The 25,772-nt window shown below is 37.2% G+C and overlaps 1 pseudogene; it reads left to right on the top strand.

The window, feature by feature from the left end:
• The first annotated feature begins 24,092 nt into the window (after positions 1 to 24,092).
• On the top strand, positions 24,093 to 24,191 carry LOC132305781 (small nucleolar RNA R71; annotated as a pseudogene).
• The last annotated feature ends 1,581 nt before the right edge of the window (positions 24,192 to 25,772 follow it).

Below are 25,772 nucleotides of genomic sequence, written 5' to 3'. Positions count from 1 at the left end.
AACAGAGAGTGAACTTGAGAGATTAACAGAGAGGTTCAAGGAGGAAGAAACGAATTTGCTTCTGGGTTGAACCAAGAGCACCGGAGGTGTAGAACGACAGTCTAGGACGTTGACGGAAAACTCAGAGACGGTGTTTTAGAGTTTCAAAGCTGAAATTGAAAGCAAGTCTCTGTTCTACTCTTTCCCTTTAACCTGTGTTCTGTGCATGCCTAGGTAGTCTCTAGGACTTTAATGGAAGTTAATATGGATCATTTAAGCCTGTTTGAATTAAAATTAAATTGTTGCATAAAACTGTTTTGTGGTTGGATGTTGTTCTCGCTTAAAAATCTATTTGCATTGAGATTAAACGTGCTTAACTTTCTTGTCGTTAATATATAATGCATGCTTATAATTAATATGGGACATAAATTGAACCCTAGGTATTTAAATAAAACAGTCCAGAGGCTTTGAATTTCGCCGGAGGCGAAGAAGATGAACAGGTTAGGCGTTACGGCTCTCAGAGGAGGAGAGTCGGCTCACCAAAGGAGGGAGCCGGCTCTAGGGATGAGAGAGCCAGCTCCACAAGGGGGTGGAGCCGGCTCTATAAGGGGTAGAGCCGGCTCCCACAAGGGTGGAGTCGGATTCACCAGGGGAGAGCCGGCCCCCTTGTTTTGGGAGGCGGCTCCTTCTCCAATTTTTGGTTTTTCGATGGTTTAAGGTTCTGTTTGGCTGACTGGATTAGTTTTAAGTTGTTTAACTTGCAGTTTATGATCTAAATAACTGTTCTGAGCATGTGGAAATACTGGGAAGCATGATTTCAATAATATGCTAAGGAATGTAACAATATGTAGTGAAATAATAAACGTGTATGTTTAGTATGAGCTGTTAATTTAAATTGCTTGTTGGTTTTTAGACATTTTGTTACTCTGCATGATTTAAAAGGGTTAATCATGTTGCAGCACTGTAATGAACATGGTTGATCATATGAAATATTTGTGCTTAAATTGGAGAACTTGATGTTGTAATTTATATAAACTACATCAAACTATGGACTGTTTGGAGGAGTTAATTGTGTAGTCTTACTTTGTCAATTTAAAGGACTGGAATAGGGTTTCTAAATCTTATATTGGATGCATAATTTGGGCATACACATGTTAAACTGTATTTATGCTAATTTTGGATTATGGTTGATGAGTATTTATTACTGTTTTGTCAACTATGTTGAATGGAGGATTGTATACATCGGTATGGGACGGTGGCATACTGGATATGTATTAGTTCAAACACTAATTCCTACCTAAACTAGATTGAGGCATAGATTAACCATAAAGGTTAAGTCCTACTCATATTTGTGTCATATCAATAAAGAATTGAATGACCTATTTTGGTTTCTGGATGGATTGTTATACATATATCAGGCCACTATATCAGTTGGATGATATTTTGTATTAGGAGTATACGGACTTTATATATTTATGATATGGTGCCATGGAATGAGCTTGAGTCTCAGGACTATGGTTAAGGTGCATATATCGCCTAGGATGAATAACTGGACATAGGTGTTGTTCCCTGGTAAGTTTAGGTACACATGACCACATTATGTGCGATTTGCATGGTATCTCTACTCAGACTGAGACAGACCTATTGGACTAGCGAGTGTCTTATAGTGTGTACTTATACATATATGGACTACTTTAGATATTGTTGAGCTATCTAGGATGTATCTGTGTATCGGGTTTCTGCATGGATCATAGTAGAATAGGACTTGCATGTGGGCCTGACCCATTCTCTTATTTTTCAGGTGTTCGTCCAGGGTTAGAGCTTAGTCGTGCAGAGCAGATACAGACATTCATTCCTCCGACTACGTAGGACTACTTCTTTATTTAGCTTTGGATTTTGATTACAGTTATTTCCTTTCCAATTTGGGATTTTATTAGGGGTCCACTTGAGGGATTCCCGAGTTGTTAATTAATGGAGTTACTTTGGAGGATTTGGTTTAATGGATTTTAACATTTTTATTTTGAGGATTTTTAATTAGAATTCTTTTCTGCGTTATTATTTATTTCTTAGTAATTCAATTTGTATTCTGTGCTTAATTATATATTAATTATTTGATGTCCCTCGGATCTGTGCTCAGACTTAATCACCTATGGCTCTAGAACGAGGGGCATCACATAAGGCGCTGGACGAGCGCTCCACCATGCCTTAGAATTTATTTTTCCTTTCTCTTGCTTTGAATTCTTTCACTTTGATCTTGGCTTTGGGTCATTGAGTATCTTCTGCCCTTTTGTTTTGTAGAGAGTCTTTATGAACACACTTCGGTAATTTCTTCTTAGAAATCAAAGAACGCAAAGGCCCGGAATGACTTGATCTTCAAAAAGCCTTTAAAACCTCCACTTTATTTCTTTTTGGGAGACAATCCTAAAAAATATACAAGAACGAGGAACATGAGATAATCTATACAATAAAACCAACTAATGGACTTAACTAATGCAAATAAGGGCGTTTAAATATGCAATATTCGGCACTTATCACCTTTTCAAATTCAAATATTATATTTGAATTTTAAAAAAAAACTTCCTTTTTCTCAATCTTATCCACCTTTTGTCTTTTATGATTCCCCTCATTTCTAGAGCCACAGGTTATCAAGTCCGAGCGCAGATCCGAAGGATATCAGACAATCAATATGTAAACAAGCAAGAGTACAAAATAATTAAAAAGAAAATAATAAGCTGAGAAGAATTCTAAATACGAAAATCCTCCAAATAAAATATTATAAATTAATTTAATTTAATTTTTCAATCCTTACAACTCGGGAATCCATCCAGTGGACCCCTAATGCCTCAAATGTACAATAATTACAAAACCAAACTCCAAAACAAAAATAAGAAATGAAATCCTAAGTAGTCGGAAGAGTGAGTGTCTGTATCTGCATCATCACGATCAAGCTCTAAGCCTGGTACTGACAAACACCTGAAAAATAAGAGTGGATTAGGCCCACATGCAAGTTCCATCCTACTACAATCCGTACATACACCCGATACGCAGATACATCCTAAACAGCTCGGCAATAAATAAAATAGTCCATAAATATATAGATACACACTATAGGATGCTCACTAGCCTATAGTGTAGTTCAGCCTGCATAGAAGGAAACATGTAAACCACACTTTCCAGTAGCCATGTACATCTCCGGTCAGGAAACATTATCACGGTACCATAAGTATATATATAATATCCTTCCTAATACAGAAAAATAAAGCAACCATCTGTTATGTCATTCAACTGTTTTAGTTGACAGGATATGAATCCATGTAGGATTTAACTGTTTTAGTTAATCCATTCCGTATGTATAAGGAGGTAGGATTTAGCTTTTTGATCTAATCCATCACCAATATGCCATCGTCCCATACAGGTACATATAATGCATATGATCCATAAATGATGCACACTCAAACGAACATCAAGTATGTTCAGAAACCAGCATAATAGAAATCATATATAGATAAGCTCCTATCATGCATCCAGTATATGATTATAATCATAAATCCTCCTTTTAAATTGTTAAAGTACTGATAAACAACTTAAATTATCCACATCCATATAATTGATCGAACATAAGTTATAACTGTTCATCAATTAACATCCATTGCATAATATAATGATAGTCAGAAGTATACACCGAGCACATTATATGAAATTCCAAAAAATATTCTCATACCATTCCAGTTCATTTAAATTACTAAAACAAAACCTAGTAAATTAATCCTCCTCCATCCTTGACAACATGCGAATTAATACTTACATCACATGTTGTCTATTAAATCCTCCATCTTAAAACCTGTGCATGATATAATGACACTCAGAAGTACAATCTACACAGTATATGAAACCCCAACAGTGTTTTATATTAATCCATTTAATTTGATTAAAACACAACCCGCAAGTAAACCTCATTAACTCCTAATAGCATGTAACCTAGTATCTAAAGCTCATGATGTCTATAACTGTAACCTACACCAGTCTTTCTGGCCTTCATTAAATTATATATATCATTCATATAACATCCCTTGAATAATTTAATATCAGTCCCTTTAAGTTGCTAACACAAACTTAGCAAAATAAACCTTTTTCCTTCCTTGACAGCATGCCGGCTATACATTTGTATTTCATGATGTCTCCTACAAACAGTACCCCAACCTATACTAACTAATTTAAACCTGTTAATTTTAAACATTTCCAACCTCCCATAACTTTCCAAAAACTCCATTGAAGCCCTTAGAATCAGAAAATTACCCAAAAACACCCCATAGGGGTTTTTATTCAAGGGAGCCGGCTCCCCCACTATGGGAGCCGGCTCTATAACTTCCAGAGCCAGCTCTCCCTCATGGAGAGCTGGCTCTCTCTTCATGGGAGCCGGCTCCCTCCATTAGGGAGCCGGCTCTCCCCCTTGAGAGCCCCTCTCCGCTTCACTGCTTCGTCTCTACTTCGTCCGGTTGTTGTCTGCGCTTCCGGCGAAGTTCAACCCTCTGTCCAAGTCTTTTTAACATTCCCAGGGTTCAATTTTAGTTCTTATAGTCTTAGAAACTCCTTATATTCCAGTGTGAATTAATTAACCAAAAAAAGAACTTAAATCACAACCGAACAGTTTATGCAAAAACAACAGTTTAAGTTGCAAGAACGTAAAACAAATTTCCGCCTAATCTAACATGCATAAGCGTCTGTTTTAAAAGTTTAATTAGATTTCTGGAGTCTATTTAAAATGCACAGAACACAAGTTTACAGGAAGGAGATAGAATGAAACTTGCCTTTAGGTTTCGGTTCGAAACCTTTTAACATCGTCTCTAAGTTCCGGCAACCCCAAGACTATCCCTTCCTCCTTTGTTCATTGTTCTTCTTCCTCTATTGCTTCTTGACTCAACCCACGAGCAACTCCCTTAATCAAACTCCTTAGACCCTCTCTGTTTATCTCTCCAGCTTCTCTCTCTTTTGTTCCTCTCAAGACACTATTACGTGAATAGGGTTTTTCCCAACCCTAGCAGACATATAAGAATATATATATAGGCGTTCCAATCTTAAGTCTGATTATAACTGTATATCTATAAGCTTTAATTAAAACCTAATATAAGTCGGCTACTACAATTCCATAAAACAATAAAACCCTAATCCTAAACTACATACACGACCAAATAAAACAAACAATTTAAATAAATAAGTCATATAAAACACACGTCATTTAAACCACAAATTAATCAAATAAGTAAATTAACTCACAATTAACCAATTAAAAATACAACCAATAAAATAATTACAGATAAATAATTAATTTAAAGGAACACACCAATACAATTAAACAATTAATTTAAATAAATACAATTAATCAATTAAGAAAAACACATAAGTCACGTAAGTCACATAATTAAATAAAAATGCAAGAAAAATCAAAATTAAATTCCCATTTTATCCTTTTGAAAACTAGGGGTATTACATTCTTCCCCACTAACAAAAGGAATTCTGTCCTCGGAATTCACGAAACTCTGAATTAATGTCTTTTCAAAATTCATTTATGCTTTCGTGTGGCGCAACCCCTTTATGAGCTCTACCAAATTCCAACACATCCAACAATATACAAGATTTCTAGGTTTAAGAAATACCAGAAATGTACAACTCCTAGGTTGTATCTATCAACGATCCAATCTTACCTAATATTTAGTGAAGGGTAACAATCCCTATTCCTCCAAGTTCCATAGAACAGAAGCATAAAATTCCTATGCATCCAGCGTTAACTAATTGGTAACGCTAAGCAATAGGCTACTGCCTAAACCGATAAACAAAACCATGAGAAGTCAATTGTCTATTGAAAACTGACCTTCCTCAACAACCATTTACAAAATCCAACTACCGCCTTCCAACCATTCGCAAGCCTCTACAAAAGAGAGTATTTCTCTCCGATGTATCCTTAAATAAAACCAATGTCTTATTATAGAACCTCGCTTCCATGCTAGACCAACCAGTGAGAGATCTGCACTACATACTATCCAAAATCCCAAACATTGTCACACTAACCTCCTTGTGCCAACAATAGCACAGATAAAAACTGAAAAGCGAAAGAATACTTCCAATTACCCATGCAAACCTAGGATATATAACCTAAGCATATCCTCCATGGTCAAAGATAATATCTTGACCAAATCTCCCATCTAGAGATGCGAAACAAAGTTGTTGCTCCAACATCTTCAGAAAATTCCTTTGACACAACACAGTTACTCGACTATACGAAATAACCACATGTTATAACTCCGTTATCAATGCAATGTAGCACTGAAATGAAACACCAAGGTAAACACCACTAAAGTGACGTCCACAAGCGAACTTGCTTTATCCACTACCTGTAACCCATATGGAATAAAAATTCCAACCAATTGTTGATAATTTCTACCAACCATCCAACCCTGATTAGTCCTACTCCCTTTTTGAGATAAGAAGTGGCTAAAACCTCCAATAATATCCAAGTATCAATTTTCCACCTTGCTAGTAGGTGACACTCTTGGAGATAGTTATGTATATGCCTCTATCTGTACCGCACCAAAACTAACATTGTATGTCATGATGTAACTCATAACCATTTGACGGCACTGTAAAATTTTACTAATTTTACATCTCCATCACTCCGACCTTTAACATCCTCAACTCAGCTGAGTAAGGTACTACCTCCTCCAAATGAAACTTAATGCAAAGTGTGAATCACCACATCTATGCATCCAAGCCGTCTCGTGATCCGTGCTATTCATATGAACTGATATCTTACTAGTTCTAAAATAGACAAAATAAAGCTGATTGAACTTTATCAGTCAAGCACTATCCCAACCAAAATCCTGACCCTTGTGTAGAATCAGCACTCTCTCAGCTAAATCCGTGGAAACTACTCTATCCTTCTTACTCTAGTATAAGAAATGGCTGCAACTATCTAACGGTCTCTAATGATCCATCTAGATTATTTAATAGACATCAGACTTTGAGACAAAATCACTGTGTCCCTCCTTCTGCCTATCCTCCCCACATTTGCTTCATTCTGTGAAGCATCATGTTTCCTAAAGAACTAAGAGTTGTGAACCTCCGTCCTTACATCCTCCTTCCAAATTTGGCTACAAAAAGTACCGTTAGTCTGGTAACACCAGTTTTCATCTGCACCCATTGTTTAATTTAGAGCATTGGTAAAAGCTAACTTTGCAACTAAATACATACATTCTGATCCATGATAAACTTACCGATATAGAAAGTCAATCGGTAATTCTATTTATTAGAAGTCAACCAACAACAACTTTTCCACATACACCATGCACCTCTTCTTTATTTAGGTGTTCGGCCTCACCTTTATGTCGTTGACATCCCACTTCTCTCACACAAGTAAGTGTCTATTAGACTTCTTATCTAATTTCAAAAGAATATGGAATATTTCCATCCTCCAAATGGTCAGAAATTTCCTAACAACAACTATTTGTTGCTAACTGTGACCTAAAAAAAAAAAATCCCTATTATTTGTGCAAGTGAAGAGACTTTGCTTCCTCCTCGATATGTAACCCCAGCAACTCCTCCTAATGACACCTCCTAATGAATCAAATTCTTGATTTAAGAATAGACTGATGAATAGTTAGTCCGTCTACCATCCTCAGTCGATGTCGTTCCAATAAGTACTTAAACCAGTACAAATCCTCCTGCTGACTAGGGAACATCCTTTGTAATTTCCAAGAAGATGTTCAGCAAAATCAGTATCTCCGATATATCATCATGGTGTTAAAGTATATCAAACGAATCTAGATCATTGGACTCACACCGCGGGTTTAATTATCCCATCCTAAAAATATACCAGAATTTCGCATGTCTAGGTTCAATAGATTGGCTATAATTTTTACATATCCACCAAATCCTAGGACCACATGCTCCCAATCCTAGTGTAATTAATGTTATTCCTCCAAAACGGTAGTTGGCTAATCACACACTTGTGTCCCCAACTAAACCGTATTCCCCGATCCTGAATAATTAATGAAAATGAAACACATAATGCACATACAATTAAACACAATATAATCCTACGCAAATTATCATTCCTCCTTGCAAAGAAAATCTCTTTTAGAAATCAACTTTACCTGATTGGTTCAATATCTCATTTTACAGTTTCGGAGGTAATCATCTAACCTCAAAACATAAGCTCAAACCATAGCTCAAAACAAAATCCAGTTGCTTCAGCAAATTCCAAAGGCTTAACCCTCATCCTCCATATATGCGGAATGCAAACCGTCTAACGTAGCTTTAATAAGCAACTTAGAATGTCACAACCTAATCCTCATACTCTCCGGAACGTGATATAAAATCATTCCTGCGTTCCGATAAGAACTCCAACCGATCCTAAACTCCTAAAGAGTTCTCTTTATCTACCTCTTTTAAAGGTAATACGAAAGGTTACCATATGTAGGTCGATCCACACCAACTCTACAAGTTTCATTCACTATACTATTAGCGAACCCCATCACCCTCGCACGATCCTTGATTTTCAAGATTCAATACCCTCTTTCTTGGGTATGTTGAAATCTCCTCCACTAGAATCTTCTTCGGAATCTTAATCCTCGTTTGTCTCCTTTATGAGAACAACTGCAATCGTGTTGGTCCCTTTATGCGGTGACCTAAAACACGCTCCTAAATACTTCATTGGCTTATACATTTAAAAGTAACACCAACTGGAGCTAAACTTTCGATTCCAAGTTTTGCTTCTGACAAAGAACTCGATAACGTACTCCTTTACACCTTTGGGTCCAAATTGTTGTTGCCTTGGACACCATCCTCCTCCTAGTGTCAACCATTCCATAATTATGAAATATAATTGACATCAGTTGCACCTCCTAACGAACCATAAAAGAATACAATGAATCCTAATATGACTCTAAGTTTTAAGAGACACAACGCGGAAGTCATATAACGAAGGACACTCCTAAAGACACTAGAACCTGGAGTGCTCTAATACGAACTGTGATACCCCTCGTTTCTAGAGCCACATGTGATCAAGTCCGAGTGCAGATCCGAGGGATATCAGACAATTAATATGTAAACAAGCACGAGTACAAAAGAATTAAAAATAAAATAATAAGCTGATAAGAATTCTAAATACGAAAATCCTCCAAATAAAATATTATAAATTTATTTAATTTAATTTTCCAAACCTTACAACTCGGGAATCTATCCAGTGGACCCCTAATTCCTCAAATGAACAATAATTACAAAACCAAACTCCAAAACAAAAAAAAGAAATAAAATCCTAAGTAGTCGGAAGAGTGAGTGTCTGTATCTGTATCATCACGATCAAGCTCTAAGCCTGGTACTGACGAACACCTGAAACATAAGAGTGGGTCAGGCCCACATGCAAGTTCCATCCTACTACAATCCGTACATAAACCCAATACGCAGATACATCATTTGGGATATAACCAATTCAATAGTCAACAAAGCATGTACCCCACAAATGAATGCTAGTGTGCACCTGTGCTAGTGTAAAATCCTAGAGTGAATCTCAAAACAATCATAAAATCAAAATGATGTGGACCACAAAGGCAAGCAAGATATCAATCTTTCAAAAAATTTACTCCTAAATGGTATCCATAAGGCATACAAGGAGTATTAGACTCTCAAGTCAAGTAATTTTTAAATTTTAAGCAATATAGTTCTCAAAAGATTAAAATCATAGCTAGATATAGACCAATCATAGAAATATCCCTCAAATACACAAGTTATGCTCAAAATTTTGAATTTAAAACTAACACTGTAAAGCACCATCCCCCCCAAACTTAAATGGCACAATGTCCTTAATGTGCAAGAGAACAAGGAAAAGAGTATACTAGTGCAACTAAGCAAGAATGATCAAGACTAAAGTATCCGAATGGGTGGCATGGCCCCCCCAAACTTGGGATGAACTGTGGTCCCGAAAATTGGCACTTGGATAAACTTATCAGATAACAAAATGGGATAATTAGTGCACAGTGGACATGCAAGTGTAAATGGGATAAACAGTTAAAGAAATGAGAGAGGTATAAGGGTGGTCCTGAAAATTGGAGAGCACTCTCTTACTGAAGTTACTGTGATGCACCTGATGGAGTTAAAAGGACAGATGTATCAATAAAAGCATACAACATCCATCATAGATAAAAATAACAATAAAGTGCAATACATCCGGTGTCAAAGCCGACAGACCCGGCTGCAAAAATAATAGTATCACAATTATATTAGACACATAACATAGATAGAGAGCATAAAAAGATAAAGAGACTGGGAGGCTCAGGCAGAGGGAACTCCGTGGATCTCCTTGGCTAAGTCATCAATGGCAGTAAAGATCTCCGTACGGAGGCGAGCAATGTCAGCTCGAATGGTAGCCATCATATTCAGACGAAGGATAGCAATGTCAGTTCTAAGGGCAACCAGCATATCCTCCAAACTCTGAAGGTGCTCCTCTAAGCGACATATCTGATCATGAGCCTCAGGTGTGGCTGAAGTAGAAGAACTGTCATTCTTAGTCATGGTCTGCAAAAAGGAAATCTTGCAATGTGATTTAGTGCTAGAATAATGAATTGAAGGCACAATAGAAACATGTTTGTCAAATAAGATAGACAAAACATATATGACATGAATCTATGAAAGTGATAGGATGTGAAGCATGCTAAGCAATATAAGTATGAAATGCATCCAATGTGGAATATCACAAGCATTGGGCATAGATATGATAGCATGAAGTGAATACAAGATGAATGAAGTGTGTGTGTGAGATCTGTAAAATTCGATCGATCAGAAAAAGAAGTGAGATCGATCACAAAAGTTGGATCGATCAAAAATAAGTGAGATCGATCTCATAACTTCGGTTGATCTGAGACACAAGTTCGATCGATCGAACTGTGCTTTGTGAAAAACGAGAAGTTACAGATCTGTGACTGTGGAAGCACGAGACCCACATGAACATGTTCAAGGGCCTATCAACACAACAATCAACAATTGCAATCACCTAGAATGGCTCACACTCCCAAAAATCAAAGTAACTCATTACAATGGATATGGCATAAAGACTCCCAACAAATGGTTCTTTGAAGAACTTGTTGGATTAAGCTCAAAAGGAGCTTTTGGTTCTATGTCAATGCAATCTTTTATGTGCTCATACACTGGATCAACTAGATGTGCAGCTTCCAAATGTCTTTGAAAGACTTGACCCTCTATGTAAGGTTTCAACCTTTGACCGTTAACTTTGAAAATGTTCCCCTTCTTCAAGTTTTTTGATTTCAACCACCCCATGAGGTGCAACAGAGATGATTTCATAAGGACCCTTCCATTTGGTTCTCAATTTCCCAGGAAAGAGTTTCAGTCTAGAGTTGCAAAGCCAAGCTTTTTGACTGGGTTCCAAAGACTTTTTCAAAATATGCTTATCATGAAAGGCTTTGGTTCGTTCTTTGTAGGTTTTGGCATTATCATAAGCATTGTGTCTCAACTCTTCTAATCACTCAATTGAAGTAGCCTATTCTCTCCGTCTTTATCAAGGTTAAAATTTAGCTTTTTAACTGCCCATAAGGCTTTATGCTCTAGCTCAACCGAAAGATGGCAAGGCTTTCCATATACAAGTTTATAAGGAAACATACCAATGGGAGTCTTGTATGCCGTCCGATAAGCCCACAAAGCATTATTTAGTTTTCTTGACTAATCCTTTCGGGTGGTGTTAACCGTTTTCTCAAGAATATGCTTAATTTCCCGGTTGGACACTTTGATATGGTTGTTCCTCTTGAGGGTCACTACACCATATCAAGCTTGAAGAATGTGTGCATTTTAAGGCGAGGGCCAAGAGTTTTACATTTATAGAAGTCACTACTACCTTCACTAAAAATATAGCTAGGGCAAGTAGGGATCGTCCTAAGGGATTATGAGGATCGAGTAATGTCGTGGGATCGTTATTAGGGCTAGTAGGTCGAGTGATCAAATAATTGGTTGGTTGGTTGATTAGAGAACAACTAAATTAAACTAAGTGATAACAAAAGAATGTAATTAAGAGTAAGTAAAAGAGAGAGAGATCTTGGGGTTTAGAGATCACCACCAAGCAATGCATTTCTATACCGTTGACAAGTTACTAATGAGGGCAAATGGTTTGTTGCAATATTGGTGTGTGTGTGTTTGGTTGATTCAACAAGCAAGGATGACTAATTAAGCATTTATTGTCTAAACATCATGTGAAAGGCACAATATATCTAAGCAATGAAGCATATATTGTCTAAACAACATGAGAAAGGCACAATAGATCAAAACAAGTCATTAATCCTTTCATTAAGCTCACAATCCAAATATAACACAAGGATAGAGACATATGCTACTTGTATTCAAAAGCTTAGATCATCAAACAACAAGCATGGATTGTCCTCCCATTTAACACTACACTACATCTACACTACTAGCATGAAAATAAACTAGGGAAGAGGCATAATCCATCAAGGAATAAGTATGAACCATCAAGAAAATCACAAGATCATTCTTTTAAGCACTATGTTTTGACAATCTCTAAATCTATAGCATCAATACACATAGACATGCATCAATAACACAAAATCTAGAGACAAGCACATGAACATGTATCCTAGCATACATAGACATATGGATAGAATGAAATGATCAATTGGAAGCATTAAACCACATAAATCATTGAATAAACAAGATCTATATATATCAAAGTGTCAAAACATCAATTACAACATTAATCCCTCAATAATACACAAGATTAAGATATAAAAAGCATGCTTGGGGCTAACTCTAGCCCCAAGAGGATGTCTAGCCACTCATGGTGATGTTGCTCCAACCCTCAAGGGCTAACTCCATGGAAGAGATTTGCTCCTTGGTTGATAAAGAGTCTCTAATGGTGTCTCTAGCCTCCTCCTCCTCTAAGCTTGCTCTCCAAGAGATGATATGAAAATGATATTAGACTCCTTTTGTAAAAAACAATCCTTATCCTTATATAGGTAGGTCAAATGACACCCAAAATGAGTTGGGGTCGTGTACACAATATTCCCTAATGATTGGATAAAGGACAACTTTCAATGAGATAGAAATTTAACTTTTTCGCACTGAAGGAAGTTCGATCGATCGAACCTTGGACTTGGATCGATCGAACTGGCTGAGATCCATCGAACTTAGGCTGGATCGATCCAACTGGTTGAGCTTTTTGGGAAAAGACAAATCCAAGATATTTTGAGATATATTTTTGGAAAAAGGACAAAAGTGGTTAGTAGGTGGTATAGCTGTAGATAAGATCAACCATTTGAATAAGGACAAAAGAGTTCGATCGATCGAAGGATGGTGTTGTATCGATCGAACTTTGGACTTTTTGCTTTTAGGCTAAGGCTTAGATCTATCTTGAAGTGCTGAGATCGATCAGTGTTCGATTGATCAGACCTTGAAGTTTGATCGATCGAACTTTGCTGCTTTCCACCTTTGGCTTCATTTGCTTCCTTCTTTCTCCACTTTGCTCCTTTATTTGTTTATCCCAGAATTGCTTCAATTAAGCTCTTATTTGGCTGAATTAGCTTATTTTCGGGATAAGTGCCGAAAAATGGAAATAATACGAAATCAATCTAAAATAGTAAAGTAAGATAGATAAAGGTACTAGAATGCCTAAGCTTAAGGGGTTTAAATATGCACTTTTCAGCGCTCATCACACCCCAAACTTAAATATTGCTAGTCCCTAGTAATGAACTAGAAAGTAAAGGAATGAAATAAATAACTATACAAGTATGAATCTAGAATACAATAAATGGATAACGCCACTTTCGTAAGGAACACGATTGCACTTAGCATATGCAACAAGCCTTTTAAACCCCTAGGTTACCCCTAGTGGACGAGTAAAGTCTCGTGAGGGTTTCCAGAAATGATACCCACAAACATTAAGCTCATTCTTTCAAAAGAGGCACCAATATTACAAACAAGTATTGGGAGAAAATTACCCCAAATATGCAATGTTTCAAACATTTCCGAGCAATCTCCTAAAATTTCAACATCAAGCAAGCAAGTATGGTCCTCCACACATCAAAAAAATGATCATGCAAATCAAAACAACTCTAGAATCCTTTTTGAGTGGACCGCCATCAAATGTGTTACTATCTAAGCCAACTAAAGAATTAATCACATCCTTACCCTCAAACTAGCACACAAATCTAGTACTGATTATCAAGACAAAAAGTGGACATTTTATTAAAACTTTATTGTTCTAGGTGCGCTTATTCTTTTAACTTGATATATATATATATATATATATATATATATATATATATATATATATATTATACGATCAAAGATGGAAGCATGGTGCAATGTGTTGATCTATTAAGCTTTTTAGCGATTCATAAGGTCGAGCGTTAGGTCAATGACTCCCAAACCAGACGGCTTTAGGGCATTAGGCATTCAAATACCCCTACGGACTTACAAGCTCAAATCAACTAGGCTACAAATCAAGACAACCTCCATCTAATCATTTCCCACTTCTCACCATTTTGGGAGAAGTCCTCAATTTTTTATTGCTTTTGCTTTTGCTTTTTTTTGTTTTTTTTTTTTTTGAATTCAATTATTAACCTAGAGTTTGGGCCTTCCACCTTTCGGCGCGAGAAGTTCAGTGCTTGATGAGGCTAGAATCCCAGCTACTTAGTGAAAAGGGGTTGTTATCCACCTTTATCAAGAATAAAAGCTTTCAATGCAATACTAGCCCAATTGCGATATAATCAATTCAATAATTAACAAAGTTTGTACCCCACAAATAAATGCTAGTGTGCGCTGGTGCTAGTGTAGAATCCTAGAATGAATCTCAAAACAATCACAAAATCAAGATGATGTAGACCGCAAGTTCAAGCAAGATATCAATCTTTCGAAAAATTTACTCCTAAATGGCATTCATAAGGCATACAAGGAGTATTGGACTCTCAAGTCAAGCAATTTTTAAATTTTAAGCAATATAGTCCTCAAAAGATCAAAATCATTGCTGGATATGAACCAATCATAGAAATATCCCTCAATTACATAAGTCATGCTCAAAATTTTGAATTTAAAACTAACACTGCAAAACACCATTCCCCCCAAACTTAAATGGCACAATGTCCTCAATGTGCAGAGAGAACAAAGGAAAGAGTATACCAGTGCAACTAAGGCATAGAATGATCGGGACAGAAGTATCCGAAGTGGGTGGCATGGCCCCTTCAAACTTGGGATGAACTGTAGTCCTGAAAATTGGCACTTGGATAAACTCATCAAATAACAAAATGGGATAATTAGTGCACAGTGGACATGCAAGTGTAAATGGGATAAACAGATAAAGAAATGAGAGAGATATAAGGGTGGTCCTGAAAATTGGGTAGCACTCTCTTACTGAAGTCACTATGATGCACCTGTTGGAGTCAAACATACAGATTTGAGAATAATCATATGACATCCAGAGCAAAAACAGATATATATAAAAAAAAAAAAAAAAAAAAAAATTAGTACATCAAAAATATCAAAGCCGACAGACCGGCTACAAAAATAATAATGTACAGTGACAAAAGTAAAGTATCAATAGGAGAGATGGATCATGAGATAGAAGGAACTGGGAACTCAGGAGGATGAGGTAGGGCGGGCAGGTCGGGCTCCGCGGATATCTCTGGATAAATCTCGGAAAATAGTCGCGACATCCGTGCGGAAGGCAGTAAAATCAGCTCTGTGGGCTGTAAGATCAGCTCGTATGGAAACAACAGCATCCTCAAGAGTCTGCAGACGTACTCCAAAGTTGGCGGTCAGATCTGGAGCCCCAGGCATAAAAAAGTCAGAAGAAAACTCCTGAGTCTGCTCCTGGTCGTGAATGGGCGACCCAGCTGAAGAGTACTGCTCTGTGTCATCTACAGGGCACTCTAAGTCAATATCTATATGCTCAGCAGCTGGATCGACTGGTGCATCATCCGCTGCGGGATCTGCTGCTACCTGTGCCTCTGCTTGGGCCTCCTCCTCTTCTAAGTCCTCTACAGCCACTACTGCGTGGTTCTGCAGTCTAGAAATGATGGCATTGTAGCTCTTGGTCCAGTCCTTCTTCAGAAAGTGACATGAACCTCTCTCGGGATGCTCCCGAGGATGAATGGGGTAGCGCTGGTCGATCAAAATCTAGATGATGAGGTGGCTGAATGGAAGAGACTTAGCCTTTCCAGGCGTCTCCTTGCTGATGTACTCGTCATAAAGCTTCCTCATCACGCTCCAGATGAGCGCGGGAATGGACACCCAGTGCCCGGTGTAGAAGGCGTAGAGGGCTGTCAGATAATCCCCCCTCCGATGAATCTTGTGCCCTACCATATAAATGTTCCGGAAAAGCACGGAATCAATGAACCACAGTTCATCTGGAAGGAATGTCTGAGTGGCGAAGGTCTCGCCACTGGCATGATGACCTGTAAGAAAGACCGCCATGTCGGCGTAAGAAGGCCTATATAGCCTCGGATATATGTCCTGAAGCTCTGGAGGACAGCGATGTGGGCAGTGGCAAGAGCGGGTTAGTGAGTCTACTGTGATGGTGATCTGATGGCCATCTACAGAAGTAACCAGCTCTGCTGTGGTACGCGGGGATGGTCGGAGGTTCTGGTAGAACAACCGTACCAGCCGCGGGTAGACCAGCTCTGTGACTGGGGCAAGAATAGCTGCCAGGCCCCTCTGAATGATATCATTGTAAGCGGATCGGGTCAGCACCGATCTAGAGAAGAAGGCCATGTCGAACACTGACTCAAGGTCGACCGTCATATGTGCATATCTACGCGAGGGCCTATCAAGCTCTGGATGAGCTGGCTAAGCTGGTACAGGTGAATGCTCAGCTCCAGTATGCGGTGGAGATGGTGATGGTGTAAATGCAGGACGAGCCGCAGAGGTGGATAGTATATGGTCATCCTCAGCCTCATGAGATGGTGACTGAGGTGGGGTAGCCTGTGCTGGCTCCTCCTATGCATGAGACGGCTTTGCTGGCTCCTCTGTCTGTGGTCTGATATGTCAGTGGGGCCCGTATTGCCTGTTGGTAATGGTCTTCCTCTTAACCATGGCTTGCAAAAAGAAAAAGAAAAACTTGTAATGGGAGTTAGTACCAGAATAAGAAATTTTAAGCACAATATAGAAACATGAATGTCAAGTAAAAATAGACAAAACAGATATGACATGAATCTATGCAAGTGGCAGGATATGAAACATGCTAAACAATGTAAGTATGAAATGCATCTAATGTGGAATATCGCAGGCATTGGGCATATATGAGATAGCATGAACATAAGATATGATGAATGAAGTGTGTATGTGAGATCTATGAAGTTCGATCGATCACAAAAAGAAGTAAGATCGATCACAAAAGTTGGATCGATCGAACATAAATGAGATCGATCTCACAACTTCAATCGATTTGAGACATGAGTTCGATCGATCTCTCAAGATCGATCTAAGATACAAGTTCGATCGATCGAATTGTGCGACGAATATAAACAGTCACAGATCTGTGACTTTGGAAGCATGGGGCCCACACAAACATGTTCGTGTGCCCATCAACACGAAAAAACAACAAATATCATCACTTTTCAAAGCCTAAACTCCCAATATAGATCAAACACATACATATATACACGAAGCATATACACATATATATATATACATGGAAACTCATTGCTACGAAGCTTCAAAAATGGAGATTCAATCATGTATAAAGCAAGAATGCAACATATAAAGCATCTAATCATCATATTGAAGCTTAAATCATGAGTGAGATCTCGGATCTTACCCAAATCGAAGGGAGAGAAGTGGATGTGAAGAGTGGGTGAGAAATCCGAGATGAAAGAGGTAGATGTGAGCTTGGATCTAGTCGGAGAACTCGCCAGAGATGAGGGAGATGAGATTGGATACGGTGGCGATGAGGGGAGTAAGGATTTGGAAGGTTGGATCAATCTAATTGATCAATCTTGAGACCCTCCAGGTCTATTTTAAAAACATTCCCGATAGAGTTCAATCGATCGAACTTCAACTGAGATCGATTGAACTTTGATGAACTCTCTTCAAAGTATTTTTGGATTTTTGAAATTTTTGAAAAATGCAAAACTAAATTTAAAAATTAGAATTAAAAATAAAATAAACTAAACTAGAATAAAATATTTTTGGTTTTTTTTTTTTAATTGAATAAAAAATAGTAATTAAAAACTAATTAAAATATTTTTTGAATTTTTGAAAAATAAAATAAAATGAAATGAAAATAAAATAAAACAAAATAAAAATGAAAATATTTTAGATTTTTAAAATTTGAAAAGTCAAAACAAAGTCAAAATAATGAAATAGAGAACAAAGATCGATCGAAACAAGAGTTCGATCGATCAGACAGAGAGCAAAAATAGGCAGGTTTTTGGTTCAAAATTTTGGCTAAGTGTTGGAACATGAGATCGATTGAACTTAGAAGTTAGATCGATCGAAGAACTTCAGATCGATCTTGGAATGTTTCGATCGATGAGACAGAGAGGTGAAATATGCAGGTTGATTCAGGCTCAAAATTTTTCTAAGTGTTGAATCATAAGATCGATCGAATTTTGAAGTTGGATCGATCGAAGATCTCTTGATCGATTTAAGAATAAGTTCGAACGATGGAACAGAGAGGCGATTTGGATGCAGATTTCTGCAGGTCAAAAAAAATTCTAAGTGTTGGATGCAGAATGAAGTTTGATAGATCGAACTCAGGTTTGAGATCGATCAAACTATGCAGAATGCTCAATAATGACATAAAAGCTCATGCAATCCTCACCAAAGTTCCTCTCAATGCATATGAACCAAAAACAAGTATCTAGACTTCGCAAGAAATGAAATTTAAGATAAAAATGGGGGAGGAATAGGGTTTTGACACCTTACGAATGTTTTTTACTAGTCTTTAACGTCTCTAGCAAGACATTGGGCTCTTTTAGCCTGGATCAAAGATCTTATAATGCATCCCCTCCTTGTTGGGGTGATAGATGCTTTGAACTCCACCCAACAAATGGTTCTTTGAAGAACTTGTTGGATTAAGCTCAAAAGAAACCTTTGGTCCCTTGTCTATGCAATCACAAACTTTGGGCTTCCATGCCCTTTCAAAGTAAGAATTTGAAATAAGACTTTTAGAATGCAAGGTTGAAGATGATCCCTTTGAAGTTTTGGTCTTACACAAAAGCTCATGTCCTTGACATTGAAGATCATGACATTTATCTACAACATTAACCTTTCTTTTATATTTGTCAAATGAATTGGGCGTGGGATTAAAGATATTCAACTTCACCTTCATGTGGCCAAATGAGATCTTCATTATCCCCGTCCTACAATTGATGTTGGCATTAGCAGTTGCCAAAAAAGGATGGCTAAGGATAACGGGAATTTGGTTCTTAGGATTGGGGACCAGTTCCGTGTCAATGACAACGAAATCAACGGGAAAGAAGAATTTGTCAATCTTTATCAATACATCCTCAATTATACCCCTAAGCTTCTTAATGGATCGGTCGGCAAGTTGCAAAACTACCGACGTCGGTTTCAATTCACCTAAGCCCAATTTGACATAAACTGAGTATGGGAGAAGGTTAACACTTGCTCCTAAGTCAAGAAGCGTCTGATTAATGATATGATCACCAATAATGCATGATGTAGTGGGTGAACCGGGGTCCTTAAACTTTGGAAGAGTGTTATGTTGCAAAATTGAGCTTACTTGCTCGGTCAAAACCACTTTTCTTGGTACTTGGCTTTTGTTCTTCCGCTTTTGGGTGCACAAGTCTTTCAAGAATTTGGCATAAGCCGAAATTTACTTGATTGCATCCAATAGTGGAAGATTGACTTTTACTTGCCTGAACATTTCCATAATTTCATTGGTTTTTGCTTTTTGCTTGTCTTTTGAAATGGATCCTTTTAAGGCATCCGGAAATGAAACTTTTGGTTCAAACACTTTTTTAAAATTTTCTTTTGAACTCTCTTCAACACAAGAAGTTTTTAAATCATTTTGTTTCAAATCATTTTTCAGCAAAACTTCTTCAACATCATTTTTCAAAACTTTTTTTTCAAACACTTTTTTCAAGACTTTCTCATTCACAAGATCATGTATATGTAATGAAAGAGGAATGGGATGTGAAACGGGATGGGTGACAACTTGAGGTTGCATCGGTTCACTCTCTTTATTGGACATTCTTACTTGATTGTCCACAATCCTACCACTCCGCAAGGTAGTCACCGCATTAACATGTTCAATGGTGTGGTCTTCCGATGAGGAATGGGTTTCCACAACACATTGTTGCTTAGGTGGGGCATTAATAGGCATCTTTCCCTTCTCTCTTGCATTGAAAGTGCTTGTTATTTGCCCTACTTGGGTTTTTAGCTTCGCAATAGATTGAGAGTGAGAATGAAGCAATTGTGCGTTAGCCTCTAAAGTGCCCAAAGCATTCAAAACTTTTTCTTCAAAGGCGGGACTTCTAGTATTACCTTGGGAATAACATTGGGTGGGAAAATGAGAATTAGCAAATTGATTCCCTTGTGATTGATAAGGTCTATAACCTTGGGATCCTTGGTTTTTGTGATACCCCTCGGATCCGAGACACAGTTTGATCAGGCCCAAGCCCAAACCCGAGGGAAATATCAAACAATTAATATGTAATACGAACACAAATGACAAAATGAATTTGATAAATAAAGTTTAAGCTAAAAGAAAACTAAATATAAAAACCTTTAATATTAAATATACTTAAATCTCAATAATCCAAAACCTCCATAAGTTAACAACTTAGGAATCCATCTCCAGTGGACCCCTAAAAACCAAACTGAAATGAAAGTAAACTGAAGATAAAATCCAAATCAAATATCTGGAAAGAAGTCCTACATCATCGGTAGAATGGAAGATCTTCTCTGTCCAGCACGAACAAGCTCAAGCCTGGAACTGACGAACACCTGGAAAATAGGAGTGGGTCAGGCCCACGAACAAGTTCTAACCTACTACAATCCAAGCAGAGACTCAATACGCATATACACTCTAACCAACTCAACAATAACTATATAAGTCGTGTATATATATATATATATATATATATATATATATATATCCATACTGTGGACTCTCGCTGGACTATGATATGGGTCTCAACCTAAGTAGAAGGCAACATGCAAAACGCACCTGAGTGGGCATGACTACCTAAGCCTAACAGGGTACACCACAACCAGCATAGCCAGCTACGCATCCTATTGCATATACGCTCCCTAACCGTCGACTCTGAGACTCAAGCTCATGTCACGGTACCATAATAATATATTTAAAATCCGTTCATAACAATCCATAATAAATCTAGTAAGTCGTTCAGCTTATTCAACTGCACAGACTTAACATAGATAACCAGTAATCCAGCTAGTCATTCAGCTTGTGCAGCTTCTTTGACTTAGCCTAAATATAAGTAGGATTTATTTTTAATCCATTCCCTTATTCCGTATAGGTAGGATATAGCAATTTTTGAGCCAATCCAAACCTAGTATGTCACCGTCCCATACCGGTGCATACAATCCAATCCATCCGGCAGTTAATAGAATAAATAAAAATATAACTATCAACCAATCCATACATTCCATAATTGACAATAAAACATTAAGTACAAATATCAATTGTTCCATATTAAGCATGATAAAATAATTGTCAATTAACAAGCTTAATCCATGCTACTCTGAAATGTCCACTAATTGATATTACAGGTTATACATGTAAACCAATTAATTCTAACCAACCATAATAGAAAATAAATGTTCACAGGTTTATTTTTAGTAATTCTGGAACATGACTAACTGCAAAACATCACTAAGAATTTTAATACCAAAGCTTAAACATCTTGTAGCTCCTCCCATCCAAACTGTAAACCAACTTAGGGCTAAATAAGCATACTAAACCATTTAAATCCACACGCTTATTTTATAACATTGGGATAGGTTTAATTGAGAATTTTATTACCAAGAACTACTATTCTAAGCGTTAAGCAATTCTGCATCCTTTCATAACAAAAACACAGTAAACTAATTAATTAAGCATTGCCCACTACCACATTAAAACAAAGTTGTTTTATTTTGCATAAATCTTCTCTCAAGGATTTTAAACAAGCTTAGACCACCTTTAAACACCTCAGTATAGCCTCCAACAGAAACTAAAAATCTCAAAATCCGAGTTCCGTAGCCAAACCAATCGCAGAAAACTTAAAACTGGAAGCCGGTTAAAGAGCCTGCTCCTTTAAAAGAAAGAGCCTGCTCTTTCTTACTTGGAACCAACTCTCCTTGTCTTGGAGGCAGCTCCAAGACCACTTAGAGCCGGCTCCATGTTCCCATGGAGCCCGTATTTTGCTCTAAAGAGCCGGCTCTTTGCTCCAAAGAGCCGGCTCTTTGAAATCTTGAGCCGTCTCTTCTCTATTCTTCATCCCTTCCACATCCGGTGTGTTTCTGTTGATCTGAATTCCATTCCTAAGGTACTTAGATGATTAAACTAGGTTCCAAGTTAATCCATAATTCACTAAATTCTTTGTTCAATTTCTAAACTCAACTAATAAATAGATTTTGTAAAAAAAATTTAATACGAGCAGTTTAAGCATTCCTGAGCATCGACTGTTGTAGCAAAACAAACTTGCAACCTAAATTAATTCTAGTGCTTCCCAACATGTTATAGAACTAATTAAAATCATTATTCATTAGTTTACATGAATTAAATAGAGGTTACACAAGGAAGAAATTAAAACAAACAATACACACGTTTCAACTATAATCAGTTTTAAAACAACAGAGGTACAAGAAATTCAGTTTAATTTTAATCCTTAACAGTTCCCTGGAGTTGTGTTAGATATGCAAAGAACACGAGCCTAAGGGAAAGAGATAGGTTTAGAACTTGCCTTTAGGTCTCAGTGTGAAACCTTGCACCGTTGCTTCCTAAATTCTCCGACGAACTCCGACTACTGTACGCCTTCCTCTGTTCTCTCTCTCTGCCTCCACCAACGTGTTTAAGTTCTAAAACCCTAGGTAAAACCTTAATGTATATATTTATAGGATTAAGGTTACCCTAATTCTAGTCCTAATACTAGACAGGAAACTAAGTCGGCTAAAGAAAAAAAAAAAAAAAAAAAAAAACAAAACCCTAAATTCAATTAACGAAAAAATAGAAAAATAAAAACCATTTAATAATTAATTCAATTAACGAAAAATAGAAAAAGAAAATACAATTTAATAACTAATTAATTAATTCACAAACCACCACTAAATAAATAAATAAAAAACAAATAAAGTCACACTTAATCAACAAATTCACAACTAAATAAATAAAAACACAATTAAATAAAAAACAATAAACCATTAAGCAATTAATTAAGTAACATGACTAATTAAACAAATAAACCTTAAAACTATTACGGAAATAAAATGCAAATAAGCCATAAATTAAATTCCAGGAATAGCCTTTTAAAATTAGGGGTATTACAGTTTTGAAGTGGAGGTGGAATGTACTTCCCTTGAAAACTGCCTTGGGAAGGATTTGAGCCCTCTCCTTGGTTTTTCCAAGAGAAATTCGGATGATTCCTCCAACTTGGATTATAGTGAGTACCATAAGGATTGTTCCTTGGTTCACAAAAGCTGCATTGACTTGTTCATTAGGTTCATTTTGCACTTGTCCGTGAGGATAATGAGAAGTAGAATGACGAACACTAGAACAAGTCATACATATTTCATTTGATGCACGATGAGAATGGTTAGGGAAGGAAGATACTTGGTTCGCCGAGTTTTGGTTAATCAAAAATTGATCAAACCTTTGAGATAAAGACTTCATTTCGGCGGCTATTTCATTTGAATGGTCGACTTGATGTAAGCCAACACTCTTCCTACCGTGTGAATTTCTACCATTCTTGGATGATAGTATTCTATGCAAAGAATTTTCACTCATGCTCTCATAAAGACGCCACACGTCATCCTTATGCCTATCAATGTATGAGCCAACCATGGAAACATCAACCATACCCTTATAGTTGTCCGATAAGCTCTCAAAGAAGTATTGAACTAATTGCCATTTGGGCATGTCATGATGTGGACACTTCCTAAGCAATTCATTGAAGCATTCCCATGCCTCATGAAACGTTTCTCCATCCCCATGTGAAAATTCTTGAATTGAGGTTCTAATGGCATTGGTCTTAGAAACTGGATAGTACTTCTTCAAGAACTCTTGTTGTATTTCTGCCCAAGAAGTGATTGAAAAAGGCCTAAGATTGTTAAACCAATACTTTGTCTTATCTTTTAAGGTGAATGGAAAAAGTATGAGTCTTAAAACCTCTTCCGGCATGTTCGTATATTTTACGGTGGAACATACTTCAAGAAACTCATCCAAATGCTTGTAAGGTTCTTCACTTGGAAGTCCATGATAGTTATAAAGCATTTGAATGGTTTGTGGCTTAATTTCATAATGATGTGCTCTAAATGGAGGCAATTGGATGCATGTAGGTGCATTATACTCATTAGGCACATAATGGTCTCTTAAAGCAAGAGGTGGATTAGCTACTTGAGGTGCAACATGAACACCTTGGTTTTTAATTCCTTGATTAATGATGGGAGATTGTGAAGTATATATTGGCCTTGGCATTCCATATGGAACTTGGCCTTGTTGTTGTGGTGGTTGGTGAATGAATGGCCTAGGCATACCTAATGGTGCTTGTATGTTCTCATTGTGCACATTAGGATGAAGGATACCTTGTTGGTTTATGTGACCAAGGTCCTCAACATGATTATCATTATGGTCATCCATTGATAGATTGGCTCTATTTGAACTTCCTCTTCCCCTAGGATTTCTAATGATGGATTCAAGATGCAAATCAAGAGGGACAAGAGTGGGTCTCAATGAACGACGTCCATGCATGCACAATGCAAAACACAACAAGCACAAAGAATGACAAACACTATGCCTTCACAACAATGCAATTAAACTTCTTCCACAAACACTTAATTCATACTCCCATGCTTTAACAACAATGATGCAAGAACAATTAAAAACAAGCCTCCATGCGGGCCGACGATTTAACTAAGGGATTGAGTAAAGAAAGTCTCACAAAGGTCCTTTAGCACTTCAACTCCAAATTTAAAGCTTAGCTTAGCAAATTTTTAAATTTTTAGCTTTTTACTTTCTTTGCTTGCTTGAATGCTCCTTTGCTTGCTTCCTTTCCAATAATGCACCTAGTTAAGTAATAACAACACAATAAGTAACCAAAAAGAAAAATAAAAATAAAGTAAAGACACGATCAAAAGAGTACTAATCCTAATTGATTCTGCAAATCTGACATTGCCTAATCAAATCAATTAATCCCCTGCAACGGCGCCAAAAATTGATGTGGTTGTTCCTCGTGAGGGTCGCTACACAATATCAAGCTTGAAGAGTGTGTGCATTTTAAGGTGAGGGCCAAGAGTTTTACATTTGTAGAAGCCACTACTACCTTCACTAAAAATATAGCTAGGGCGAATAGGGATCGTCCCAAGGGATTGTGAGGATCGAGCAATGTCATGGAATCGTTATTAGGGCTAGTAGGTCGAGTGATCAAACAATTGGTTGGTTGGTTGATTAGAGAACAACTAAATTAAACTAAGTGATAACAAAATAATGCAATTAAGAGTAAGTAAGAGAGAGAGAGATCTTAGGGTTTCGAGATCACCACCAAGCAATGCATTTCTATACTGTTGACAAGTTACTAATGAGGGCAAACTGTGTGTTG

The sequence above is a fragment of the Cornus florida genome, unplaced genomic scaffold (assembly GCF_030987335.1).
Source record: "Cornus florida cultivar Cherokee Brave unplaced genomic scaffold, ASM3098733v1 CherokeeBrave_3.0.0_Hap2_Chr04, whole genome shotgun sequence".
Taxonomy (NCBI): Eukaryota; Viridiplantae; Streptophyta; class Magnoliopsida; order Cornales; family Cornaceae; genus Cornus; species Cornus florida.
The sequence above is the reverse complement of the archived record's forward strand: the minus strand, read 5'-3'. Positions and strand labels throughout refer to the sequence as shown.